Source organism: Chroicocephalus ridibundus, chromosome 2, assembly GCF_963924245.1.
Source record: "Chroicocephalus ridibundus chromosome 2, bChrRid1.1, whole genome shotgun sequence".
Taxonomy (NCBI): domain Eukaryota; kingdom Metazoa; phylum Chordata; class Aves; order Charadriiformes; family Laridae; genus Chroicocephalus; species Chroicocephalus ridibundus.
The window spans coordinates 142,952,742-142,979,903 of NC_086285.1; the positions used below are offsets into that span (position 1 = coordinate 142,952,742).

At 42.4% G+C, this 27,162-nt stretch overlaps 1 long non-coding RNA gene across 1 annotated transcript; it reads right to left on the bottom strand.

Moving 5' to 3' along the window:
* Positions 1-859: 859 nt before the first annotated feature.
* LOC134510918 (uncharacterized) lies at positions 860-25,917 on the bottom strand. Its single transcript, XR_010069754.1, has 3 exons — positions 25,794-25,917; positions 1,366-1,548; positions 860-989 (listed from the first exon to the last, which is right to left on the bottom strand). It is a non-coding gene; the product is annotated as an uncharacterized LOC134510918 (long non-coding RNA).
* Positions 25,918-27,162: the final 1,245 nt, after the last annotated feature.

The following is a 27,162-nucleotide window of genomic DNA, read 5'->3' on the forward strand; positions in this document are numbered from 1 at the left end:
TTAGACTTTTCTTCCCAGATTCACTAAGGCATTGCCTGAGGACTGCCCTCACACAGTCTGCTTTACTGGGAAAGGTTCACATCTGCTACAGGAGGCGGCATCTTTTCTGTGCTTCTCCAAGCAGAGTCAGAGATTTGGGCTTCTTTCAGCTAACCCAAGGAACTCCAGCCCAACACCCACTCCACCTGCCCCGGGAAAGAGGGAATCTCTGTCTTCCCATCTTTGGGCAGTAGCTGTGAGTTGGATACTTTTTATTTATCCTTCTAAAAATTACAATATCTCCTCCCTTTACAGCTCTTCAGACAAAAATTGAGTTCTGGGGAAGGAACGAGGGAAGAATACTAAAAGAGGTGTCCAAAGCTGTAGGATTTTCTTCTTTTACCTACTCAAAGTAATTTGCTGGGCAAAAAGAGGAAAAAAAAGACTTTGTTTTTCCCCCTCCACAGAATCTAGAGGACAAGCCTCAGAACAGGTCCAAAAGAAATTGTAATAGAAGAGGAGTATATTGTGGCTTCATGTTTTTGAGGGCTTTCATGAATGATGAGAATGATTGTCCGTTCATGTAAATTCAAAGATGGGCTTTTTTCCTTAACTGCTCCTTGAACAGCACAGTCCATATTTGACAAGTTAGAAGCATTAGAGAATAAATTCACAGAGATGAAAATAGAATTTCCAAAAAAGTTTTCCTTAGACTTCAAAGCAGATAAAAAGGATTCAAGGAAGTTTGATCTTTATTTTATAAGTATGTACAAGAGAAGGAGAGAACGAAGGCAACAGTCAAAGGAAAGTCTAGTTTAATATTTCTCTTGTGGGCATACATAATGAGAAGTGGAACGCCACAGTTCCTCAGTGTTCCTAGGGTAGCAATTCACTGCGATGAAATTATATCTGGCTTCTTAGAAAATTCCTTTACTTCTCTGTACTTGGCTGAGATGTGACAACTTGCTCTTGAGGCTTGCAGATGTTGAGCTATAGTGGATGGATTATACCTAGAAAAAGTAATGTAAGAGACGTAATTTTTTTTTAATCTTTCCACCTGAAAGAAGTATATTTTCTTTAGAAAAACTAATAGAGAAATTATTTTTTAAAGCAAAACCTTGTAAACTCTTCCAGTTTATTATAAGAAGTCAGACAGAAAAAGAATGGGTGAACAGTATTCCTATTTGAGAAAAAGAGCATTTAAAAGTTTTAGCATTTGCAAAAAAATGATGTGGGTGAATGTTGACAAAATGACAAACAATGCAAAAAGAGATAAAGCTGCAAAAAAAAAACAGAATTAGACAGAATGCTTTCTTCTAAGGTTTTATTTTAAAAAATGGATTTTGTTCACAGTTCAATGCCAGGTCAGACTAATTACATCCATACCAGGAAATTAAATAATGCCAAGGAGTGTTTCCAGCCATGATGTTCCATCATCTGTAAAGTTAAATTGTCTCCAGCAGAGCTTTGGACCAGGCCAATAAGTACTCTTCCAAACAGGTCCTGGGCACGGTTTAGGAGCTATGATGGGCAAGGGACCATTTCTGCTGCAGTTCAGATACAATCGCCCTGTGCAGAAGATAAGAAAGTTTACTAATACAAAGAACGGTCCTAGTTACATATAATTTGCTTGTGCAAACATGACAACTTGATCAGTATCATGACAAAAAAGAAACCAGACAAAAAACCTCAATGTCTATAGCCCCAAGAATGTGCAATGGATTTATACGATAGATACAAGAACACGTGCATGCTCACGCATGTGGTCAGTAGCTGTAGTGTGAGCTAAGTGGAAGACTGAGACCAAGAGCATAGTGACAATGACTGTTACTTAACAACAACTGTCTCCTTTGGCTTAATTGACTGATTTTTGTTCTCATTTCTATACTCAAGGTTCAGAGATACACTCACCTGAACAGTACCAAAACCAGCGTTTCTCTCAATGGCTTCCTGGCACAGAAGGGTTTTCCTTTGCAGATGTGCATGGAAATACCATGTTAAGTTGCTGTGAGTTACTTTTGAATTTTTAAAACCTCATGCAATTCTGGCTATTGTCGAAAACAAGCAGATAATAAAGATGTGTCAGATGTATCATACCGTAGACTGCTGCAAAGACCATGGGACTAGAACTAGACAAGCCAGCTCTGAATTAGCCCACATTGGTGCAGCACTGACCACGCGGACACAAGAAGCTGGAGTCAGCACCGTCTCAGGTGTTTCCAGCAATGTAGATCCCCCTAGTGATCACCAGGCAGTGATCCAAAGAGTGCTCCAGTGCAAACTGGGGAGCACTGGCGCAGGATACTTGCACAGCAATTTTTTGCTGTATGAGAGCTGGGTCCTGAAAGCATCTGAAGCAAATGTTACTTAGGTTGGTTATCCCACCAGAGTCATTCAACGAATAAAGTATTCGAGGACTGACCCCTAATTTTGATAGCTGATTAAATATCGAGCTAATGATTCGGTTGACAATAACTTACCCAAATGCAAACATGTTTATGCATTTTAATGTAGAGAATTCTTCACCAAAAAGTACAACTGAAGAAAAATGGAGAATGTCTACAGTAAGTCTCAGACTTCTGTCATAGTTGCAACAAGACAGAGCCCCTGACATCTTCTGTTGGTAGAAAGGACTTTGGGTTTTGTGTGTTATGAACAGCTATGCCTGATGTACCCAGTTATGCAGCTATTTTGCTGATAGATATGTTACTCATCCAACTTGCATGAATGACCGAGGGTTTTATTAGGCATATTGGAAGTGAGTGTTTTGAGCTGTGATGATTTTTTAAGGCATGATGAAGGGTCCCATCTACCCTAATCAACTTTGCATAGCCGGGGCTCAACTTCCAGTGTTGTCTTTCATCAGTGCAAGTGTCAGTCACTGGCCAACGCGTTGCCCACAGCCCTCTGCCCTCATTTCTTCATGGCGGGATGCATGTTGTTCTTTCAGGACAATTTCTTTTCGCCTGCTTTCCCAGCTTGCTTGGCCATGACAGGTCTGCCCCGGTTATGGCATTCACCATATGGCTGGGCTTGGCTCCACCCTATCTTTTAATAATTCCATCTCACTGACCATCCCCCTTGCATTACTTTCACCGAGGGCATTTCAGAATTCAGCCCCAAACTATTGTTTCTGACTAGCTTACCCATGTTAAATCTGAAAATATTAGCATTCATTTTCCGCTCGGTGATAGCCCCTGAAGTGACCTTAGTAGGTTATGTCTCATTTCATATATTTTCTTCCTATGGTAAACTGATACAGTGTTGATACAGCTACAGCTATTAAGTCACAGCTTGAATTCAGATAAGTGCATTTGGAAACAGAGTTTTAGAATATCGCGTAATTCATAGGCATTCATTCTCTCTCTCTTTTTCTGCATGTTTGTGTATTGAAAAGATTTTTAAAAACTACTGCAAATTTTACAGAAAACAAAATTACAGAATAAATAAATACATGTGGTTATGTACAGAACGGACTACAGACCCCCTGCTGTTCTGAGGGGTTGATGCAAATTCACATTCCAAATTAAATGCCAAGCTGGCTAAATATTTGCAAGAGATTTTTTTTTTTTTTTCATATAAACCCTACAATTTTTTAAAGTTGTTGAAAGGCAGAGAGGGAGCACCGCTTACTTATTTTCATCTGCGAGAAAGGAAAGCACTTTAAAAAAATGAAAGGTATTCAACAATCTTTCATCACTACAATACCTGCAAATACATCAGTTGCATTATAATGTTTTTAATTCCTGATTTCACATATTTTTGGTTGCATGCTTAACCAAATTGTATTTTGTTACCTAGGTCTATTTGTCTACACACTTGGGATCTCATGGGATTGTCCTTGCGTAGTCTGAGCCTCATGGTGAGGCCAAGAACTTTCCTACTGCACCATTCTGGAAGAATTGCCTACAGCCATATTTTGGCCTACTTAGGCATATACAGCGATATAGTTTTAATTACCTCTGTACATGCTATTTCCCATAAGGCTCCGACCTCACGCAGCACAGAGGATGAATAGCGGTCACCATATTAGTGGTTGTTCACTATTTCTTTCCAGTCTCTTATTTAATGTGGCTAATGCTTTGTGTCTTGTAAAACAAGAAAACAAGGAAAGGCTTGTCTTCTTCTGAGCTTTGTCAGGGCACATATCACTTTAATACCAAGCAAAGACATGAAGCTAGAATGGTAACAACACAATCCCTCTTGGATGGGGAGGGATGGAGAGGATCTTACTCCTGTGTGCGGGCAGGAGGGTGAGGTACAGATGGATTTAGCAGCATCTTTCAGCTTAGGACGCTGTGTTCATTATGCTTAAGACCTCGTTTTATCCGAGTTCATGCACATCATATGTTGAAACCCAGATCCTACCCATGGTGGCCCATAGGACAGTATTGCCAGCTCCTTGGTTTCTCATGAGGAGCAGGATGGTGGTGGGGACTGTGGTCTTTTTACTTTGTGACCGCAATGGTATAAAGGCTGAAATTCACAGTTGGGAATGTCTGCTGGGAGGACACCCTCTGAGCCCTGTTTGCTTTCTTCCCCGGGCCCAGCAGCCTGCCAGGGGTGCTCAGACAAAAATGCTGCTAAAGTGTCTTTCCGCCCTGCTCCCTTGTGGCAGGGCAGGAGAAGGAGGGAGGATCTCCTCTCCCCATCTCCACCGTCCTGGGGAGGGGCAGCAATACCAGAGGGGCCAGGATGTGGGCAGCGGAGGCCCCATAATTGTAAAGAGTCCCAGTGCCAACCAAAAATCTATTTCTCTTTCTTTGTTCTTAAAAAAATAACCTAGCTGTTTCTGCTGGGAAAGGCTTTTTCTCTGAAACTTTTTTTAATAAAAGGCTCTCTTTTAACTCTCATATCCTCTTTTAAGTGACAGAAAAACACTGCTCTGTGCCAGCATTTGAAGTCTGTCATAGTCAAAGTAAAAAGAAAAAAAGATTATTTAATGGGTAAGATAAAGATCCTGAAATCAGTGCAGCTCCATGCATACAGCCACAGATATATGTACACAGGTAGGGCACCAGAAGTATAGATGTATAGTAAGAGAGCCAAATTCCATATAACTGTGTATTTATAATTTAACTGTACAATATTATAAGAACCTGTATAAAAATCATATGCTTTTTATCTGGCACCGTTTGACTGCATGTGTTTCTGTTCTGGTTTATTGCATATCAGCTAATCGCATAATTCGGCTGGATGCATACTAAATTGAAGTCCAAATGCTGTTCACCGCAGTGTAATCCCTCTGGATAAATGAATAGTCAGTATACCCACTGGACTGCATTCCTCCACCACTACTTTGTAAACAGCTGTTAGCATGTGTTGTAAAATATAAGACAAAATCTGTTATTGCTACATATAAAAACGCAGTTGCTGCGTTAAAATCTTCACTGCAGTTATGAAGAGGAATGTGCAAAACGTTAAGATGAGCTGAGAAAGCACTGAAATGCTCAGTCCTTTCCCTGTCAGGTTCAGGTGAGGGCAGGTGCTGCTCTGGGAGCGCAGGCAGCACCAGCACCAGGCTGGTACAGTGAAGGGGAAGACCCTGAGGTCCCACCAGGGGTTCCTGCAGACCAAAGCACAGCTCTAATGAGGTCTTCATAGACTGAATGGACAAAATATAGCACCTGGGAGTCCTTTTCTGCGCTGTGCATGTCAGAAGATGAGACAAATCACAGTGAAGCACAGCAAGTAAAAAGAAGGTGTCTTTTCCATCTGTGCTGCCATGGAGCAACCTCACCCCACCTGCCTCCCACCCCTTACAGGGCACAGGCTGCCCTTGCTTTTCAGAAGAGCAAGAAGCAGCCAACAAGTATTGTGTTTTGGGGGAAAACCATACCCAGCTGTTTTATGAGGCAATGTTTTCCTCCTGACTTCTCAGCTAGGTGAGGCAGGTAGCAGCTGAGGGCAGAGGTGGGAAGGTCATGGTGGCCCAGGGAATGGCTGTGGGCGAAGGAGAAATGCTCTCACAGAGACAAGCGTACAAGCAGGGTCTGCACATGCGATGGGAGGGAGCCCTTGCCTGCTTCACTCCCCAGCCTTCAAAGCATCGCGCTGGCCGAGAGGCCATGGGCTTCAGCGTTGAGTCTGCCCTCTCCCCAGGGATGCCTCGCGGCAAAGCTGGCTGCATCAGCATCCTTAGCAGTGGAGTGAAAGTCTGAGTAACTGATCATAATGGTCCCCTTCTGGCCTGACATCCAGTGAAATCTTTATAATTCTGTTTTTCTTAGTCAAGGGGTATTGCGCAGAAGCAACGGTCCCCAACCTCTTTCCTGATTTTGAAGGCTTTCTTGAGTTTTAATTTTCCTTTGATCCTATGACCAACCAGTGTTTTGCTTTCATTTTTTCCATCCTCACTTTCCTTTCTTTCCCTATTGAGCAGACTTAATTCTTGGAACCAAATTTGAGAATTCCGGGGCCGGAGTTTTCCCCACCAGGAGCATGGGAGGGCTGAGGCAGGTCCCCCTCGTGCTGCACATCAGCCCCATTGGTCGCTCCTCCTGGGTCTTTCTAAGGAATTGCCAAAAGGTGTTCAAAACTGGCTTAAAAACATGGCAAATAATATACAGATGTTTAAGTAGGTGTGTTAGAGGTCTGTTGTTTTACCTTACTCTGTACTTACTATCAGCACATCAAAACTGAATGCAGACACCAGCAGCCACTCTCCACCGCTCGGGCTGCTGACAGGCTCCAGTGAGGAAAGGGAGGGATATGGTGTGAGACTGCTGTAAATGAGATTCTTGTCACTGAGGCCAACAGCGTGGCAGGATCAGACAAAAGAGTTAGGCACTTCTTCGGAAAATGGAAATACCCACACTGGTACTAGATAAGACAGAAAAATTAAGAGAAAGACATTCCCATGCTGCAGGGCAATGGCTACATAGATGGATAGGAAGAAGAAATTTTTCCCTACAGTTAGATCATTAAGAAATTATTTTACAAGATTTCCTGTGCCCTACTCAGAAATATCTCCTATAGCTAGCGCGTCCGTGTCTGATGGACCTCTGTTTGGAGGCAGAGCAGGAAATCTTCCTCTGCTTCTGATTTAGAGGTGGCCAAGCATATCTTGGAAATTAGCTGTATGCATTCCCTCTAATTTATTTTGCTTCAAGGGTGTTCACATCTCCGTGGTTCTGTTTCCACTGGCAATATAGGAAATGAGTTCACTGGCAGGAAAGCTCATTAAAATTGTGAGATTTACAGGAATACCAGTGACCAGTTTTTGAAAAACTCGGATGGAAGTTGTGACTTACTTACCTGGGCAAAGCTAAGGAGCATCTGAAATGCCATAGACCGAGCACACCCGGTGAACTTCTTATCAACAAGATTTGCAAAAATTTGGGATAAAATCTCAAATACATTTGATAGAATTCTAAGTTACTCATGCACAACTTTGAAATGGGAAAATGGACTGCGTTTCTCAAAGATATGGTTTTTAGGCATAATTTGTTCTGTTATAAAATTTCAACTAAGATTTTAACCTGTAGCACAACCTTTAAAGGTATCCACCTTTAAAACTGCATTAAAATAACAAAAGTGACCAGGAAAATCCAGCCAGGAATTCTGTTGTAATTTTAATGCAGCTGTATTATATATCTTATGTATTTCACAACATGCAACCTTAATTCTGCAAAGAGCTAAGCATGTGTTTAAATTTGTACATTTTGAGTTTTAATGAGAACTCATAGAGTGTAAAGTTAAGCATACATAAAATCAGATTAGGAGTTAGTGTTAACCCTGCAAGTGGTACATTCAAACACTGGAGGGAGAAAAAAAGAGCATGTACCGTCGATGAGAGAAATTTGATGAATTAACTTTAAACTTCAGATGCTATTTTATTTTTTACAACAGTCTTCAACCCCAGAATTGAAATAATACTGTGCTTTCTTACTCCGTTTCCTCTGTATTTAAGCAGAGTTTTTGGGATATGAACACTTCATACTATCGGTCCCTTTTTACGAGAAAGCAGATTCCTAAATGTAAGTGTCTGTTGCTGGATCCTATTTTTCATATTAGTGTATCATCTGACCTTAGTGAGACTCCAGTTTATCTGATCACTGTTCCCAAGGCAATCCGTTATTCTGCCATTGATACTCCTATTATGAGGGTTTTTTAAAATTAATTAACTTTAAAGTAAAGAGGAGATGGTGGGTTTAAATAGAGGTGAGTATTTCATAGGGGCATGAATCATATCATACTTGAGCAGCACAGACTATGAGAGAGAAACGCAGCCTTCTTCAGTCTAGTGTGCATCATCTCCAGATTTTCATTTATCTTATTCTTCTGCTTGTTCCATGTAAAATCACTTTTGAATGTATTCAATCTCTGTGCTGGTTTTTTTTTCTGAAATTCTTTAAAAAACATGCAACTTCTGCACCTTGCAACATACCAACCTGACACACTCCTCTGTCTTTGAAGACAGCAGAGGCAGAAAAAAATCTTTTTTTTTTTTTAGATACCTCCTCACAGAAAGTAGCTCTTTTCTCCCAGGTCAAAGTAATTCATGTGCTTAATCTCAGGTCTCTGGAAGACAGTTTTCTGCCAGAGGGATGACCAGTGCTTGGGGCAGTAGTACCTTAATTTTCTGAAGTCTTCTAGGAGCTTCTCTAACATTCTTACTCATAACAGTGAAGCGAATAACTGCAGTTCAGCACGACAGCTCTGTGTGAGTGGAGGGTCCTTTGGGACACTTGTTGGCACCTTCATGCCCCAGGATTGTCCCACAGGTGATACCTTCAAAGATCTTCACTGCCACAGACGCTTTCCTCTGGCCATGCCCTTGATCACCATCACTTGAGGTTACCTCGATTAGTCCTACTGTGCGAGCCTCCTTGAGGAATATTTTCTCAAGCGTGTAACCTCTGGGCTGTATGTCTTAAAACATTTTAATCCAGCAGCAGTATGAGTTAGCGGTGTATGCAGGTAATGCAGCATTTCCCTCCTCAGTCCACAGGCTAGTAGGAGAGAGCAAGGTGGCCATGCGCTTTCAGGGGTGTTGCAACTCTGGGAGGGTGGGAGCTTGAGATACTAAATGTGCTGGACCCACCTTCCTCCTCCATTCACACATGGCAGGTGCGCTGGGAGCCAGCACATAACCCATCCCTTCCCGTCTCCTCCCTCAGACAAAGTAGGTGGCCCCATCCCTCCTGCCCCACTCCTGCGGACACCTTCCCTTCCTCTTCCTCACCAGCCATGGCCACCGTGAGCCAATGGTGCCTTCCAATGACACCTCATCCCCATCCCTCCACCACGGGGAGGTTAACAGCCAGGCTGGTTTCTTCTCTGTCCTTCAGATGTATTTGCAAACATCCTTTCCCGGGGAGCCTTCCTATCTCATTTCAACCACAGGTGACCATGGCAGATTTGCCCCTTGTCAGGGCGCAGAGACAAGCGAGGGCCAGGGGGAGCGGGAGGGGAGGAGGGTGACCTTGCTCCAGCCTCGTGGGCCACTTCAGGATTTCACTGTGTAAGTAAATAATAAGAAAAATTTGTGAATATGTTAAACAAGTCACATTTCTCAGCAAAATACTTTATGTTTTTTGTCTTAAGGAGATAATGCTCATCTTACTAACAGGGGTGTGATCTCGAATCTCATTCCTGGCTTTTAACTGGGTATAATAATTCAGTTCACCCATTTATCCCTTTAACATAACATTTAGGTTAAGCAGGAGGCCTAAGGGGAACATGTTATTACTAGCCTGTTTTTTACTTTGCTTTGATGTCCTCAATTCTGTTCTCATTCATGTATTGGGGTGCGCAGCAAATGAACCTTGAGCATTTATTTTATTTACTAATTTTGCTTACTAGCGTTATCAAAGGAGTGGAGCAGCTGCAAGCTTCACAGATTGAGCATACATCTGAACATTTAACAGCCCCAGTTTATCCTGGCTTCAAGGCATCACAATATAATATTCACTGACATGAAAGCTGAAGAAAGGATGTCATGGGAAGTCTGAGCGTCACGCTGTGAGAGGGTATGTACTGCGAGACCCTCACTCCATTGGCTTCTAATAGGCTAAGTATTGATATGCAAATAAGAGAGGAGCTTGTGTGTGGCCTTTTAATACAGTCACTAAACATCAGATCAGGAAAAAAAAAAAATTAGTAAGGGCTCTCCTCTTATATTTCTAACAACAGATGCACAAAACCCAAAATGGATGCATTTTCACTCAACCGCTTTGAAATCAAACGAGGCCACCGCTGAAAAGTCATGCATAGGACCTGAAAGCTGAAAAATTCTGATCCAGATTTCAAACGCCGAGCGCTGAGGTAGGCTGATAAGCAGAAGTGGGCTAACCCATGAGGGGGGAGGGGGGGGTTAAAAAAAAATAAATCAGTTCCCTCATTCCTAACATGCCTCCCTGGGAGCAATACATGTGCCTCTGGAAGATTAGGTGCTGGGTTGCCATCCCTGAAAATACAACGATGTTTGCAAGGTAGCAGAAAGAGAGGCCCAAAGGGCATCTCTGAGGAGGCTTTGACTCTTCTGGTTCTGACACACACAGATAATTCCCATTTCAAGTTCGAAGCAGGGGCAGCGGATGAGAGGAAAGCAGCTGTTAGTTTATCTTGTAAACAAGCCCCAGCGTGCCACCAGATTATGACAGGGCTTCGGGTTGGCAACGGCCCTAGACAGCTAAAAGAGTGAAGTGTTTAAAAAATAGAATTACTTCTCAGAGCACCATTACCCAGCTACTTTGGGCCGCCTCAAATTCTACGACCAAACTGAAGGCCCCAAGGCAGTGAGGGTGCTGGAAGCCCTCAGTCCCATACCTGGGAGGGCATGTGTGGTCCTCACCCAGGAACCAACCACTGGGAAGAAACGTAGCCCAAAAACTCCTTTATGCTCCGAACTCACTTGCTCCAAGCAGGCTGTACCAAAACTGGGCTTTCAAGCAAGGCATCCTGGAGGAAAACCACGTCTGCGCGTTAAAGGTGGCACGAGGTTTACTACATATTGTCACAGCATGGATCACACGCAGCATTTAATAGAAGGCTCAGTGGCCAAAGGACGCCCTCGTTAACGTCGCTTCGATCGGGCTCTTTGTGCTGCAGCTCTGCGTGGCCGAGGTCCATGTACATATGTTAATTGCTATTAGCATATGCCGGCTCCAGCTGCCCACATGCCCGCGCGTGACTGTAGCTGACGCCAGGGGTATCATGAATAGCCCTGCCTTCGTTTTTTCCGCTTGCCTCCAGGCTTGTCTGTGTGGGAGTTTATAACAGCGCAAGATAAGATGCTATATTTATATTCCTATAAGGCCCTCACAGATTTGCATTCCAGAACGGGCACAGTTTTCCAGCTTAACTTAGGCTGCTTTGGAAACTGCTCAAGCTAAACAAGAAAAAGCCATTCTTTATTCCCAAATAAGCGTGTCCCGCATCAGTAAGACTGCTGGGTTGCCATTGACCCCTGTGATTTCCCACGTGAAAACAAAGAGGCAGAGCAGGCCGGGGCAGGCCCACCTCCGCAGAGCCACATGCCAGCCACCAGACTCCCCCCGAACCTCTCGGTGTGGGGGTTCCCCGCCACCCTCCTCGGCCACCCTTGCTCCTCCAGCAGCTGGTCCCACTTCTTCCTGCCGCTCTTCTCCATACACACATCCCCTCCTAAATTCACCTCCTGTCCTCTATACGCCAGCCTATTCACAGGATGCGTCTTACCTTCCATTTTCCCCACAGACACAAAACAAACAAAAGCAGCAGCAGGGAAAAAGAAACGTAGAAGTCAGCTTAATACCCAGTGGATATAAACTATTGAGATGCTGTAACACATACCCACACACACATACACTCTCATGCACCTATATGAACCTTTGTAAGAGAAGAAATCACTTATACGTCTTCCTATTACAAAACACACTTCCCTTTCACCACAACCAGTAGGGAAGCTGCTTAATAATGAAGACTTGAAGGTCTGCTCTTATTTCTCTAGACTTTAAAAGCTCGGCTCAGCGCTGTGTTGTGGGTGTCATCCTTTCTGGTGTGGAAGGCTTAGGAGGATTCCCAGAGAGCCCATTAACATTGCTCCTTAATTGTCTCAAGGCATCGAAGCTGATCTCAGCTTGGCACAACCTTCGCTTCCCGTGCATCACTCCAGGTCTCTGCCACTTCAAAGAATAGAAAATCAGGAGTAAACCCTGAGAATGACACTTAAAGTAAAAGCTAGAACTTCCTTAGCCTCGGAAATTGCAGGTGAAAGATGTGCATTTTACACCCTTCCTGGGAAAACATTGCTTTCACAAAACTAACAAAGACATTTGATTACAGCTTTTAATTCTGAATTGGTGTCAAAGTGTTTAACCTTTCACTTACCAGCGCACCACCACCTCAATACTATTTTAAAATGTGATTAAAATGCATATTCCCTCCCCCTGTTCAGCGGAGCAATGTTTGAGGAAGAAAGGGAATGCAGGTGTACAGAGGCGTATTTTACACCCTCGGGCTGCTTGGGGACAAAGCCCACACCGGCAACAACGACTCAACCCAACTCACCTGAGCTCCACCGCCTCGGAGCAGGTAATTGCCATAAATCACCCAGTGCCCCGCTCTCCACAGCACAGAGAAGATTAATGGCAGCAGACATCGGAGCTGCCAACTCAGAAGATTTCTGTGGTGGAGCAGGAACAGCTATGCGCAAGGAATTTGTGATAAAAAGCTATGCTGGGACCATAATAAAGTGCTGCAAAGACGCCAAAGTCCTCTTCCATAACGCAGACGCGTTAAGGTCTGTCTGATTGTGGTGACAGACAGGTATTTGACTGAACACACTGGCAGCTATTAAAAAAATCCACCAGTAGCTAAAAGCTAATGTCAAATCGTGATGTAGGCCTGTCAGATGCCATCAGTAATAATTTTTGCTATGACCACTAGCTGGTAAGGAGGGCAAAAGAACCAATATTGTCTCTGACTGCAAGGGACCGACCGCCTGTGATTTGTGGGCTTCAGAGGCAGAGGGTCTGCTGCCACCCTCCCCGAGGGAGAGAGAGAGAGATTTATTGTCCCCACTGCTTTCCTTTCCCTTGGTTAGAGGAAAAACATTGCTGGCGAAGAAGGGCCTAGGATTGTGTTACACGGAGGTAAACACAAGTGCCTACAGCAGAGTATTATATAGTCATAAATGCATCAAATAGCAAATTACATAGGGGTAAAGGACCACTACAGCCTTTATAAGAAGGCTGCAGAGGGGCTGCTGGACAAGCAGTATTTTGTAGTAAAAGTTTATCATGAGCTATTTAGCAGGAAAAACAAGCAGAGCGGCAAAACATCCCTAGACCTTTCCCTCGCCTCCCTCCTTTGGCAGGAAGAGGAAAGACCAGACTAAAAGAGGGGAATTACAAGGGAGACCTTGTTTTGTGACTGTCTGTGCCCCTGGTTAGGTAGAAAGGTGGGCTGAGCTCCCTTAGCCCTGTCCACGAGAGAGGGGCCGTACCCAGGCACGTGTCTTCGTTTGCAAGATGCAGTTTAAACCTCTGTCCCTCAATCCCCAAGACAGGCTGTCCTGTCGGTGTTTACAAGGTGGCCTGCATGGGCTTGTTTCCAGTGGCACTTTCGGGAGCAATGGTTGGGTTTCACGGCTCAGGAGCTGCGTCTCTCAGCCTGATTTCCTAAATGTTGAACTACAGCTGCAACGCCAACCTTTACTCTGCTCTTTTAATGAAACTTTTGAATTTCAGACCGGACACTGCATCTCTGTGTCCAAACAGACTTCAAGTCTTTTTTTCCCTTCTCTTAAAGAGTACATTCCCTGCCAACAACCAGCTGCTGCTGTTTATTTTTATATCTTATTCTTCATGCACAAGGCTGGGTGCAGCTTTCCCAGGACCAGTTTCGCCACTAAAAATGTTTCCCCCAACTTCGGTGTTAAAAACAACAAGCAAACTTAAAGCGGGAAAGAAACTAATCATCTGCCGCTCTTAAAGCTGGTGAGGCTTTCAGTCTTGCCAGGAGCAGATCTCCGATGAGATCTTTGCAGAGCAATGCAGCGGAGGCGCGCCGTGGCTCGGTGTGACAGATCCAAATGTATCCTGGCTGTCCAAAGGGGGCCAGTGGCTCACAGCAGCTGTCGAGCTGCTTTGTAAACAAGTGGGGGACATAGCTGTTTAACCTAGAATCATGCATCTGAAAATATGCTTTGCCTCTCCAAGGATTTTGCTGGAAATGCTTCAAAGGATTCTGTTTTTCCCAGAAAGCTGCATCATGTGGTGTTTATCAACTCCTAGAAAGTACTCGCAGCCTTCTTCCATAGGAGAATGGCACTTTGCAGTTTGACAGTAAAATCACACATGACTTGTTAAGCACAACTTCCTAATGTAGCTCCCTGTCTGTTGCAACAGTCTCCCTGGTGGTAAAAAAATACAGTACATTACACTCGCTATAGCAACTGTGATGGCAATATGCAGATTACGTGACCATATCGCTCTCCGGCATCTAAAAAAGAAATATTTATTTTAGCATAGTCAGTACTCTTTTCACAGTCTCTTCTTTCACTGTTCTTTTGTGTTACGCTGTCTTAACTTCATCCCGGGATCTCTCTGCTATTGCTTGATACCAACCATTTTCTTCCTTACACACACGCCTTTCTATCCGAGCTGACCCTTTGTGTTCCTTAGCCATCCACGCTGACCTCTGTATTCCGGTGCCTTTATTTCTAAATAGCACACGTAACCCAAGTTCATGGATCATTTTATCTTACAATACATGCCAATTCACATACGTGTCTTCATTCTCTCCTGTGGTTTACCCTATTCTTCTGCTTTCTTCCACCTACTATATCTTTCTTTCAAAATGTGCCCTGATGAAAGACTTTTTTCCCCTATCTTTTAATTGGGGTTTTAACAGAACCTAGAGCAAATTAGGGCTGTTCTTATTTTGGAAACCCGTTACATAACAAATTCCCATCTTTTGCAGATTTCCTCTAAGAATCTCTGGTTTTCAGGTCAAGGACTCCTTTTTCCTGATCATTTTTTATTCTTTGTGCAAGGGCACTATAGGGAAAGATGTGTTATTTGAGCTGCAGCTACAGACTCATTGTAAAGCCAGGAATAATGAAGTTCTGGTTTGGAGCTCGAGTGTCGAATCTGAATTAAATCAACTAATTGTTTTTCCATCTTTATAATAGGAGTGATATTGTACATCCCACCTTACAGGGCTGTGTGAGGTTGAAATAATGACAATGAAGTCATAAGCTACCCCGGACCATCCCAATCAGTCTTGGAAAATGTATTGCCATGCCCTTTTTCTCATTTGGTATTGTGGTTTAGCCTTTTCTCAGCAAATAGGTTTGCCAAGTCTAGTCTGAAGCCTGCACGCTGCTGAAAGGATATTGTACCGAAATAAGAGTGTAGGTGTGGATGAAGACTGCCAGAAGCGTCTCCTATTACGCCAACGAGAGAAAATGGCAGCCAACTTCCACATATCCTGTAGTCTGGAAAATGGTGAAATACCATCTTTTTGGCCGTTGCAAATGGATAAGCAGCAGGTAAAAGCTAAGTGCAATGTGAATTCTGTGCAAAAAGGGCACAGATCACAAGGAATTAGAGAAGCTAAGAAAATGCAGAGGGATAAATAAATGAAGGAGGCGTGCCACTTGCCCAACATGCTTCAACAGCACAGAACATGGTTTAGTGATGGTTTTGTTAGTGTTAGGTTGATGGTTGGACCCGATGATCTGAAAAGTACCTTCCGACCTAGACAATGCTATGATTCCATGATGAGAAATCTTTAGACCCATGCTCGCTCTGGACCTGGCTGACATTCATTTGCATCGTCATAGATGCACCCCTCCAGTACCAGCAGAGAACAGGTCAGTCCTTCATGTGTAGCTTTTCCTTTTACTAGATTTTGCCATGTGGAGCACGTCCTGCTTTTACAATGTACAGTCTGCAGGCAGCTCGCATTGAGTGTCTACGCACATATCACGTTTCTTTCATAGGATGGACACACAGATATGCTTTTTAAAGTGATGGGTAGTAAAGATTGTAGTAAGTGTGTCTGCAACAGAGCAAAAAAGAAGAGGACCAGTCTAGGGATTAGGTAGATGTTTTTCTATTAAGTAGTACATGTAATTTGAGAAGAAATACATTTTTCCCCTGTTTCATTCTCGGTATCATATAGAATCCAGTTTCTCCCCAGGCTCTGTTTACATGCACATTGAGAAAATGAAAAAAAAAAATAAAGGAAAACTTTTACAAGTTTTATTTTTTTGAAGAATGAAAATTTGTTTCTTTTGCATTGTTTAAAAAGTTAATGTTGGCTTGAGGATTAGGTTGGATTTTGGCAATGCAAAAATACTAATTTTAAAACTATGGATTTTCATATTTTCCTCAACTTGTTTTGCAGTACAAAAAGAGGGGAACATTTTTAAGAGTGCTGAATGGAAGAAAACATAAACTCATGGGGTTTCTTACATTTTTTCTAACTCTTCTTTGAGGAAGGAAAGGAGATTTCTTCACTTTTACATGTGTTAGCTCCATACTTCTGCCCTTCACACGTCATTTTCCATTTGAAATGAGCGGGACGAGGAGATAAAAAGAAAATCGGCAGATGAAAAGAAAACCAAAACTGGCTAATTTTCATTTTTCAGAAACTAAATTACCAAAATCTTTGTTGATACATAAAATTAGAAACAGTCTTTCATTTCATATTTCATATAACATAAAAAACCAAAAAGACTCGATTCCAAAGACACCTCATCTTCCGAAATGCATTTTCTGGACAAAAATTTCCACTCATTCTTCCATAGTCATTGACACTGACCTTCTACATGTAGATTCAAAGAGATTAATTAAAGGCGAGCAGCACTGCTAAATTGTCAGCAGCTGGGGGATGAAAGCGATTCTGGAGAGTAATTCTCCAGTGACGCTGTGGATAAGACAGGACATTTAGTGGCTAAATTATCTCCCTCCTGAATTTAAACCGAGTCTGGTGAAATGGTAGTTTTCTGAAATTCCCTTTATGGTCAAATCTTCTTGCTGGTGGCGTGACTTTTTTTATGAAGCAAAAACAAAATATAAAATAAATGGTATAATTAACATTAAATGTCGCAAATATACAGAACTTACTGTGCACTGGGGATTATACATAAGATAGACTTTATGGTTTTTACATTTCAATTTTATAATTATTTTTTTCCCCTGCATTTCTCAATATGTTTCACCGGTATTCAAAGAACAAGACCAGAGTTCCCCTGTGGTTAATTTAACCCTAGGAAATTCCCCAGAGTATAATCAAATACTGCACAGTGGCTAACATTTCTCTCCTGTTTCAAAACTAATGAAGTTAAATCCTGCTGGCTAAGACAGTATTTCTAAAAGTCTATTAGACTTTAAATATAGTAACCGAACAGACATCAGTCATACTACAAAAAGTGTGTTTTACCACCTGTCTAAAAGAGGCAACACAGCCACGGAAAGACCTCATCCACGGGCTTGGACCAGCCTCATTGTCACCTATGAATTAAATTGAAACTGCCAAAAGTCGCAGCAGTGAATTCTAGACATGACACTCAGACCGTTGCTCGTGGCACGGGTGCAAAATGCCTTCCCCAGGCCTGGCCTGGGATTTACGTTCTTCGTAGCTACCCACGAGGGACTAACCTACTTCAAAGGCTGCTCAAGTGGGTCACGGGCATACGAAATCTGCATATCTTAAGCAATTAGGACTGTTGGAAAAAAGTCGTGTTAGGGAATAAATCACCGTTTAAACCATGCTGCTAACAGGAACGCTGTTTAAGGGGACCAGGGTGAGCAAAGTGGCGTGAACCTCGGCGGCACTTTGATAAATACCTGAGCGCTCACTTTTTGTCACCATTTGTGTTTCTCTTGGCTTCAGGATATCCCCGCAGCAGAAAGAAAAGTGGGAAACTCATATACATGTGCACCTTGCACGGATATTTGTGCAACTACCCAAACTTTTCATTATTCTGTCTACCCTGAATGCTGTGAGGTGGGGATCACTCGAGCAAGGAACAGAAACACAAACCATCAGTCCCACCAGTCAACCCACAAGCAGGGCCAACCAAAATCCTAAACATGCCAGGCCAGGAAGCGGGTGAGGTACCATTCTCTTAACATTATGTGCATATGTCAGATTTGCAAATACGATAAAAATCACTGGAAATAAGAAAATAACTAGAAATGGTTCATTTTAACAGAATGAACAAGGTAAGCATATTAGCAATATTTCTGCTTTTTAAAAAAATCATTCTTGAAGCCCTTGGAGGCAAATGTGTTGGTGGCTCCTGATAACACTGTTCTATTTAGTTCACAGGAGTCCTGCAAATGTGTCTCATAACTGACACCTCTTTAAACCCAAACTTTAGTTTTTCTGTCATTGTTTTAAAGCCCTATCCAAACAGTCTAGACAAAAAGTTTCTTACAATTCCTGTTCAGAACTGCAACCAGCTCCTTTGTTTACTGTGTTTTTATCAGTTAAATGTTCGCAAATGAATCAATTAACCCTAAATTACATGAAGAACCAAAATAAGAGGCACTTGATGATTCCCACAATTTGTTCTCAGCCCACTTCTTTGAGTAAAGATGAGATTTTTCTGTGTTAATACGTTTCTTCCATCCAGCCCACTTCTGCCGCTGTTTTCTCCAATGTCATCAGTAATTGGATTAAACCCTGACAGATCCCTCTAGTTCATTAAAGGTGGGACGAAACAACACATACTGGGGCAAAACGATCCCTGCCCTAACTCCAGCAAAACCAATCCAGTATAATCACACATGAATTTAGCTCAGTCTGTCTTAATCTAGTGAGTGACCCCTGTCTACCTCACCTCATGTTCTTCTACCCAGGATTTTTATAATTGGAGAGACAATATCTTAATTTTGCCTTTACCCACTGCTAAGGCAACCAGAGTATAACAAAGCCACATGAACAGACAGGGTCAGAACACATGAATCACAAAATGACCCAACTTTAAACTGAGGAGCAGGTAGCTCTCAGCACATGCTTCTCCTGCTTTCTTCTGCACTGTCAATTTATACAACGGACTGTTTGACATGGTTGGGTTTAATTACAAAGATTAGAAACTTCCCATGTATGGTTGGAGCAAATTACATCCAAGCAAGGGTTTGGTGGGACTTTTCTGCAGGGTTTTTTGTCTTTTTTGTTAGTTGGTTGCTGTTGTTTCTGTTGACATTATATTAAACAAAATTTTCACATTTATTACAATAATTCATTACAGTATTAAGGGCTGGAGAACACACTGGTGTTCGTGGTTTTGGAAAGCTCTAAAGCTCTTGAACAAATTTTCAAGGTTAAATCAGTAAGCAACTTATAACATGTTTCTCTATGGAAATAAACAGGGAGTAGCATGATGCATACCTGGCTACCTTGAGGCAGTGCAGAAACTGCACAGCTATTTTTGCATAGATTTCTGATAATTGCTGGGAAAAGGGGCTGCACTCCTCAAAGAAATGCCTCAGGAAGGCCAGAAGCAGGCAGGTCCAAGGTGCTGTGCCGCAAAGCCGTGGGCTCCGGGAGCACACCCTGCAGTGCCTGCGCCTGGGGTGAGCAGCGGGAGAGCACAGGGCTCCCAGCGGGGATGCACACGAGACAGCATAGCGACTGGGAATGAAACAGCCCTTCACGAGGGGTGTCCTGACACCTCCCAGAACTGAGGTCCCATGTCCCCAGCGGGGCAGCTCTCCCTGCTGCACCGAAGCCTGCCCTGGAGCAGTGTCGGTGCCTCCCTTTCCTCCATACTGGGTTCCCACCCCAAATTCCTCTTTTTCCCCCATCTTTTGCTTCAGATCTCCTCCCAGCACAGTGCTTCAAGCTCCTCCCTGTCCGCTTGGACTGAAGCTTGGGAGCAAAGAGAGAGGACACCACATATCTAGAGTGTGGGGAAAAGAAAGAAAGAGGATACACAATAGCCCAAGCCTGGAGTACCCAATATCATGCATTAAGCCAGATCCAGAGTGAATGCCAAGCCAGCCTGGAAGACAAGGGGAAAAAATCTCCCTGTAAGCAAGGACCTACATTTTCCCTGCACGTTCTCTGTAGGAAATCATCAGGCTGGGTTGTAAAGATTTAAGGACTGCACTTGTTTGCTGCAGGAGAGCACTTGGCAAAGAAATAAATGGGAGGCTTAGTTTGCTTTGGGGAGAGTTGTGCTGTATTTGATTTGTTCTGAATTTATGACTTTCACAGAGACAGTTGCTAAGGGACACTACTGCAGGAAAGGACAGAGGAACCAATGACACATTTTATCATTTTTTAAAATAAAATAACTTAATTGATCCTGTTTTAGAGCCACTGCACTGCACCATCAGTTTTACCTCAGTTTGTGTACACCACAACAGGCGAGTTTCAGCATAAGCAGCACCTGTCTCTCCAATTACTCTTCTAAGTCTTTAAATGCCACCATCATACACCTTCCATTGCACCTGGGCAATAGTTAGTTTGAATCAATCTGTTTCCATCATTACCAATCTATTTTCCGGGGACTAACTACTTATAACCCCTTCGGTCCTGTAATCATTTTAAACTCTACAGAGCAAGGATTTTTAGAAGTATTTTATCCATATACTGCTGTAGGGCTTTAATTGCATCAAAACAGGTGTTATCCTTGGATATGTCTTTCCCTCCACCCCAAATAATTTAACTGCAATTGTTAAAACCTGCATTAAAAAGCCCAGATTTCCATTTGCACAGTGCAGTTTTTGAAATGATGAGCCTGAACCTGGAAGCTGAACAGAGTGTGAGCTGCAATTTTTCAGATCCACAAACCAATAAATTAACATAACAGGAACTAAAGGAGAAATCTGATTACATGAAATTGCCAGCCAGATGCCAAGAATGCTGTTGGCGTAGTTTACAAATATTCACTACTGTTGCACCTCTACTCTAAAAGTCATTCCTTTTTTCAGTATTTCTACTGTTCTAGAAACTCTGAGGTGCCTTCTTGGCACAAAACTCAAAAGCAGACGTGCTAAGGGCAAAAAAAGGCTTCAAAGGTGATTTCTGTGTGATTACTTCAGACACCAAGAGCCATGTGGCCACGTGCAACCAACTAGAGTTGTGCTGCGTTTGGCCAACCCAGAGGCTGTGAATGGAGCTGTCTGAAATCTTCCAGGCAAATGGTTTATTGGCTGATAAACGGAAGGTAGGGTCAAACAAAACATGTTATACATTTGTGACAGATATGGTTGAAGTTTTGGTTTAAAAAGTTGGAAAATGTTAATAAGTTGGAAAATGTTAAAAAGTTGGAAAATGAAAAATTTCAACGGCAGTATCCCAGGGCTACATGAGACCAATCACTGCTTCTTTTCCTCTTTTACCTTTTTTGGGTTTTTTAATACTTCCCCTGATGAATGAAATGAGCAAAGGCTCTTTCAGTTAAGTAATATATTATGTTCAACCCAAAGTTATTACTCTTCCTCATATTTTGTGTTTCTGCTACCAACCTGAAAAATCAGTAATGCACGTTATACTTACATCAAGCATTTAGAAATCAACCTGGATAGAACAGGCAGCAGCAGACAACATTTTTAAACCAGTTTAAAAAGGCAGCCTAAACAAGATTTTAAGCTCTTTCACAGCAGTGCAGAATAGATATTGAGGACAGACTATGGGCAGCAGGTGGAAATCCTACTTTCATGCCTAGAAAAATGTCACACGCTTCCCAAGAGACAGTGTTTTCTGACAGGAACAGTATTTGCAAGAAGAGGGGGCTCAGGGGAGACCTTACTGCTGCCTGTATTGGAGGGTACAGAGAAGATGGGAGGCAAACTCTTCTTGGAGGTGCATGGTGATGGGACGAGCAGCAAGAGACACAAACCAGAACACGGGAAATTCTGATTCAATATTAGGAGAATTTTCTTTTAACATATCGGTGGTCGAACAGTGGACCAGGCTGCCCAGAGAGGCTGTGAGCCTCCATCCTCGAAGGTGTTCAAGACTGGAGAGGATGCAGCCCTGAGCAACCTAACTGATTAGTCCTGCTCTGAGAGAGGTTGGACTAGATAACCTCCAGAAGTCCCTTCCTACCCAAATCACTCTGTGTTTCTATTAGATGGTTCTAAGACTGAATGGTGATGCATATGAGCAGCAACATTTCTCAGCTCATATTCTTCCCACTTAGGGAAAATCAAGGGGAAAGGGGAGATACCCTGCAGTATGTGCTGGAAGGAGGTAGCCTGGGCTTTACACTGCTCCTTTGAGGTTCAGACTGTCCTCACCAGGGCTTTCTTCCCCATTGAATCAGGGACTTTTATTCATGGTTTAACTACAGCTCTGCCCCTCTGCATCTTCTTCGTGAGAGAAAGTGCAAATGGAAAGAAATCTCATGGAAAATATTCCCTTCAGAGGAACTCGAGGACTTCAGCAGCTCTTGGGCCTTCTGTATATCTCACCTCCCTCATTCACTTGCATGGGAAGTACACAATATATTGTGAAACTCATTAGGAGGTGCACACTCTGTCTCCCTCTAACTCCTTTTCACCATGTTTGCATAAGTAAGGAACTCTCTGTATGTAAAAAGCATTAAAAGGATAAAATTACTTGGATTTTTTTTTTTTTTTCAAACAGAAAAAAATAGCAATTGCCTTTAATTGGTCTCTCTTAGAGAAAAGGACCAGGATGCTGATTGGAAACACATTTCCCTGGAAGAGTAAATGATGTTTGAACACTGCATTTTTGTCACCTGACGTACTAGACCTTCGATTCTTTTAAGCAAACTACTTGACGGTGTTACATCTTTCAGATCTTGTTGCACTGCAAACAATCCTAACTCTAGCTATTGGCATAAAGCAGATGTTGTATTGTCTTATACCAATAACCAGGTAGTAATGAACGCCTGATAAAAGAAGGCATCTCTTTCAGGCTCAAATCCAATTTCTTGACTGATAACTGTGCTAAAACTATCTTCAGCCCTTTGTGTTTCTTTGGTGATTGAGACAGCAGTGATTTGTATAACGCTCTCCTTGTACTTATAGCTTTTCTCCCATTGCTTTTCTCAGGAAATTCCGAAAAAAAAAGGCCTTCACAAGGAGACATGTACTAATTGTTTATGGTCTGGACAAAATCCTTGAATTTTCATCTCTTCTGGAAGTATATGTAAGTGTATTGTTGTTTAAAGAGAAGAAAGCTATAAATCAACTTCATAAACTCTTTTTCCACTTAAACACCGCTACCTGCTCACATGTGATATAACCATCCCAAAATACTCTCTGCCTATTGTGCTTTGTATTTGTTTGGCATGGGCCAGATTATGAAACAGCAGAGTGGTTCTTCTTCACTGGAGTGTCTACGTAGATATAAATACACGATATTGCTTGTGGTGAGATTCATCCTAGGTTGTTACAGTTCTTTATTTCTCTGTAATCATTGGCCTTCAGTTACGTTACCTGTGTTACTGTATCAAATACTCTCATCAGTAACGCAGATCCAAATTCTAGTGAATAAAACAAGATTGCATCCGATATTACCATAGTGGAGAAATATCCTAAATCCATGCCAGATTTGCCAAGTTCAGACCATCAGTGATATATTCAGGTAAATAAACCCACAAAATCTGCAGCATGTCTCAAGGGAAGGTGATTATGTTTCAAGGTCCATAGGTGATTGAAAAGTGGAATGCATATTATTAGTTTCATTGGGTTTTTTTCCCAAGACATGGTATCTTTGGATAAACAAATATAAATAGGTTGGCACAGGGATGTGTGCTGCTCTTAGTGCTGGACCAGAAAAGTTACCAAGCAGAGGATATTGCCTTGCATCCTCACTTTTCCAAAGCACTAAGTTCACTCCTGCAGGAGCCAAGAAAGGCTAAAAGGCTTAACAACTGTAAATGAAAGCACAATCACATCCATAACTTTTCTGTACTGACTACAGGAGAAAGAACAGCACAGAGCAGTTTCCTATTTCACAGGGATAGAGCTCTACGGTAATATATAGCCCAAGAAGAGAAAGTGGCACTAAAAATCCACAGAGTAAAAAATATCTGCTATTACATTTAGGTAAAAAAACCCCACAACCCACTGCATTAGATTGTCTGGGAAAATGTTTCCTAGGCTTGTGAGGCAGCCAGCCTCAGGAAAGCAGAGGGAAACCAAGTGGCCCTCTCAAAGAAAAACTTCACTTGGCTGAATGGTGCAGCAGTGGTGGGCTCAGCTGGTCTCCTGTCCATGCCTGAAACGGCAGGTCAGGCTGCATGGCCAGGGGACCACATGCACTCACTGCATCCCCACGTGCCCCGGAGCTCGCTTGCCAAAGAGCTGGTCCCCATGCTCCAAACCTGACGTGGAAATCGGCTGTACGAAGCACCAATATAAACTGGTGTTTCTTCCAGCTCCTACCTTCTCCCAACCAGCCTCCGGTGTCGAGGCTTGCCTGCCCATTGGTGCAATCGGGAAGGCTGGTGGTCCCCAGGCGCGGACATTGCCCCAGCAGCTCGTCAGCAGGGCAACGGTATCACCAGCAGCCGAACAGGGACACATCTTCGTGCTCTCCCATCACTGACCTGTCCTGCCTCCCTTGCTTGGGGGAGGTGGGATGGGGCCAAGGGCGGTGGGGACATCGCCCTGCGACCATGCCACCATCCTCAGCACCCAGCCTCCTTTCCCTGGGAGCAACCAGCCCTCGCCAACAAGTCCAGCTGCAGCAGCACTAAAGCAACTTTAATGGGCGCTTATCCCACACACAGGGATATAAATAATCTTATAAATACAGAAAATACATAGTCAGTGTGAGAATGCCCTAAGGGAGGACAAGGGAGGAGTGCAAACTTCCAACTAGCTCAAGCTCTCGCTAGCAGTGTATCTTCCCAATTAAAAGCCGTGGAAAAATATCTGTTCCCCAAATCTTTTGGCAAGCTCTGCTACTGGTCAGGAAAAAGCACTTTGAAACGTTCTTGCAGAGGAAGTGTGGATTTTATTCTTTTATTGTTCGTTTTCAAGTTAAACACATGCACAGTCATTTTTGTAATCTTGAAGGTGTATTTTAATTGATTTCCCAAGTATTTTAAGGTCTATTAATTCCACGGATCTTGCAAACGCTGCATTTTCTGTATTCCAGCTGCTGTTCTAATCATGTTCATTAACAGAATTACTTTTACCTGCCAGCGAATATTTTACATTGCATGAATAAATCTTCTGTTTGCTATCAGAACTGAGTGGACAAACAAAATAAAATACCCAATAGTGTGAGTTTCCACATGGGTCTAACACTGTTCTATTATGTCATTCTACCAAGGGATTTAATCAGATTTGATTATAAAGGTGACAAAATGAAAAATATGTGAATCTTATTTTGAAGTGTGTACTTCTACATTTTTAACACTATCTGCTTTTTCCACATTAGAAATTATCTGTTTTTTCTCATATGCTTAGTTGTGGTGAAAGTCTTATGCAAAATGTGCTTTCTCCCAGAGGTATAATCAGCAGTTACAATATCCAGTACCTCACATAGTGTATGATCAATTAATTTTCCTACATTTTATGAGCAATATAAAGAATACAAATATTAAAAAATACATTGTAAACTGCCAGTTTTAGATGGTATACCATTTAGTAGCCAGCAGAAAGACCCGATGCGAAAGTCTCTTTCCCTGTATTATTTCCCCATAGTTCTCAATTAATTTCTCTAAAAGCTCTGAAATTCTGCCAGCACCACACGTGCACGGAAGATAAAATGAAACAGCAATTAATCCAATCATCTTTGATTTAACATTAATGTAAGTCAGTGCATTAGGCCTTGTTTTACATGCAACCGTGTTGTTCCGACTACGTTTCAGAGAGCCCCCAAATTAGCCAATTCACAAATCATAATTGAACTAAGAAGGATGAGGGTATTCCACTTACTGTGGCCCTTCTGCAGCGTCTCTCTTCCCCGAGGAAGGAAGGCAGATTAGCAAGACTGGCAACTCTTCGCCAGCCAGCGAGAGCTGAAAATGTGAGGTGCAGCACGACCCACGCTAACACGTTCAGCTGCGCGCTGGTGGCTGCAAAGCTACAGCGGGAAATTGGGATGATCAGTACTTTCCGGGAAGAAGCTCTGGATCTGGCAAGTCCCTTATCCCGTATCCCTTGTGTGGTCCCACCGAGGACGGTAGGAGTCATCAATGCAAGAAGAGTTAAGCACATCGTCACGTATTTGCAGGGTGAGGGAGCTGATTGCTTAGCATTCCTCTTCACTGCCCTATCAATACTAGCAGAAGTCAAAAAGATTCATCTTATTGTAACAGGAAGCGTTGAAATTAAGAAGGATTAGGACTAATTGTACCATGGTACCATTACAATGCAACCTGGAACCACAGAGCTGGCTTAGGCGTTTGTTTTGCCCTTCTGATTGGCATCGGAGTTTTTCTCCATTTTGTTCTTTGCATATTGAAGGTTTGGCGACAGAGGTGTAATATTTCCTGAAGATACATCCCTTCGTTGTGCTCCTGCTCTGAATGTGGTTTTGATTTTATGGGAAGGGCTGGACGTAAAGATTGTCACTCAATCACATGGACACCAAGCAAAGTTCAATTGCAGTACAGCTTTCGTTAAGGATTCATTAATAGACACTTCGCATAAAGTGCTACCACATTCTCTTTCATATTTTTTCTCTCCCTACCCCCCTCTTTTTTTTTTTTTTTGCAGCTGAGAATAATTAACTGTTCTTTTGTGAGTGTCATTTGTTCTCAAGGAATTAAATGCCACCTTATTTCTCAGAACAAGAATTCAACTGTCATAATTATAGCTTCATTTCAGGAGGAAAAAAAATCATAATTTATTACAGATTGTTCAGCATGTGAAATAGGTTTAAATGTCTTTGAAAGTAAATTGTGGCATGTCACGAAGGGCTTTTGCCATCACTGTAATTGATTTATAATTTTGCATTTAAAATTAACAACATTCATCCATTGTTCTCCTATTATATAAGGCTCTGGCAGGGAGTTGAGAGTTTTGTGTTCAGTTCTGGTCACCACATTACTGTAATGATAATAATAAAGTTGTAATAGTTTAAGAGATAAAAATGATATGAAGAAGTGAAGCCAATATCAGCATTAAAAATATGCTTGAGACTGAAAATAGTTATAGAAGAATACATTGTGTCTGAGAAAAAATGAGTAAATGGGGGATTTATTTGTATTACATTAACTTTAAAACACAAGAAAGCTAGATTCACTTTTAATTAAAGATGACACTGAAGTCAATCACCTAAAAAATGCAAAAGATAGGAAAA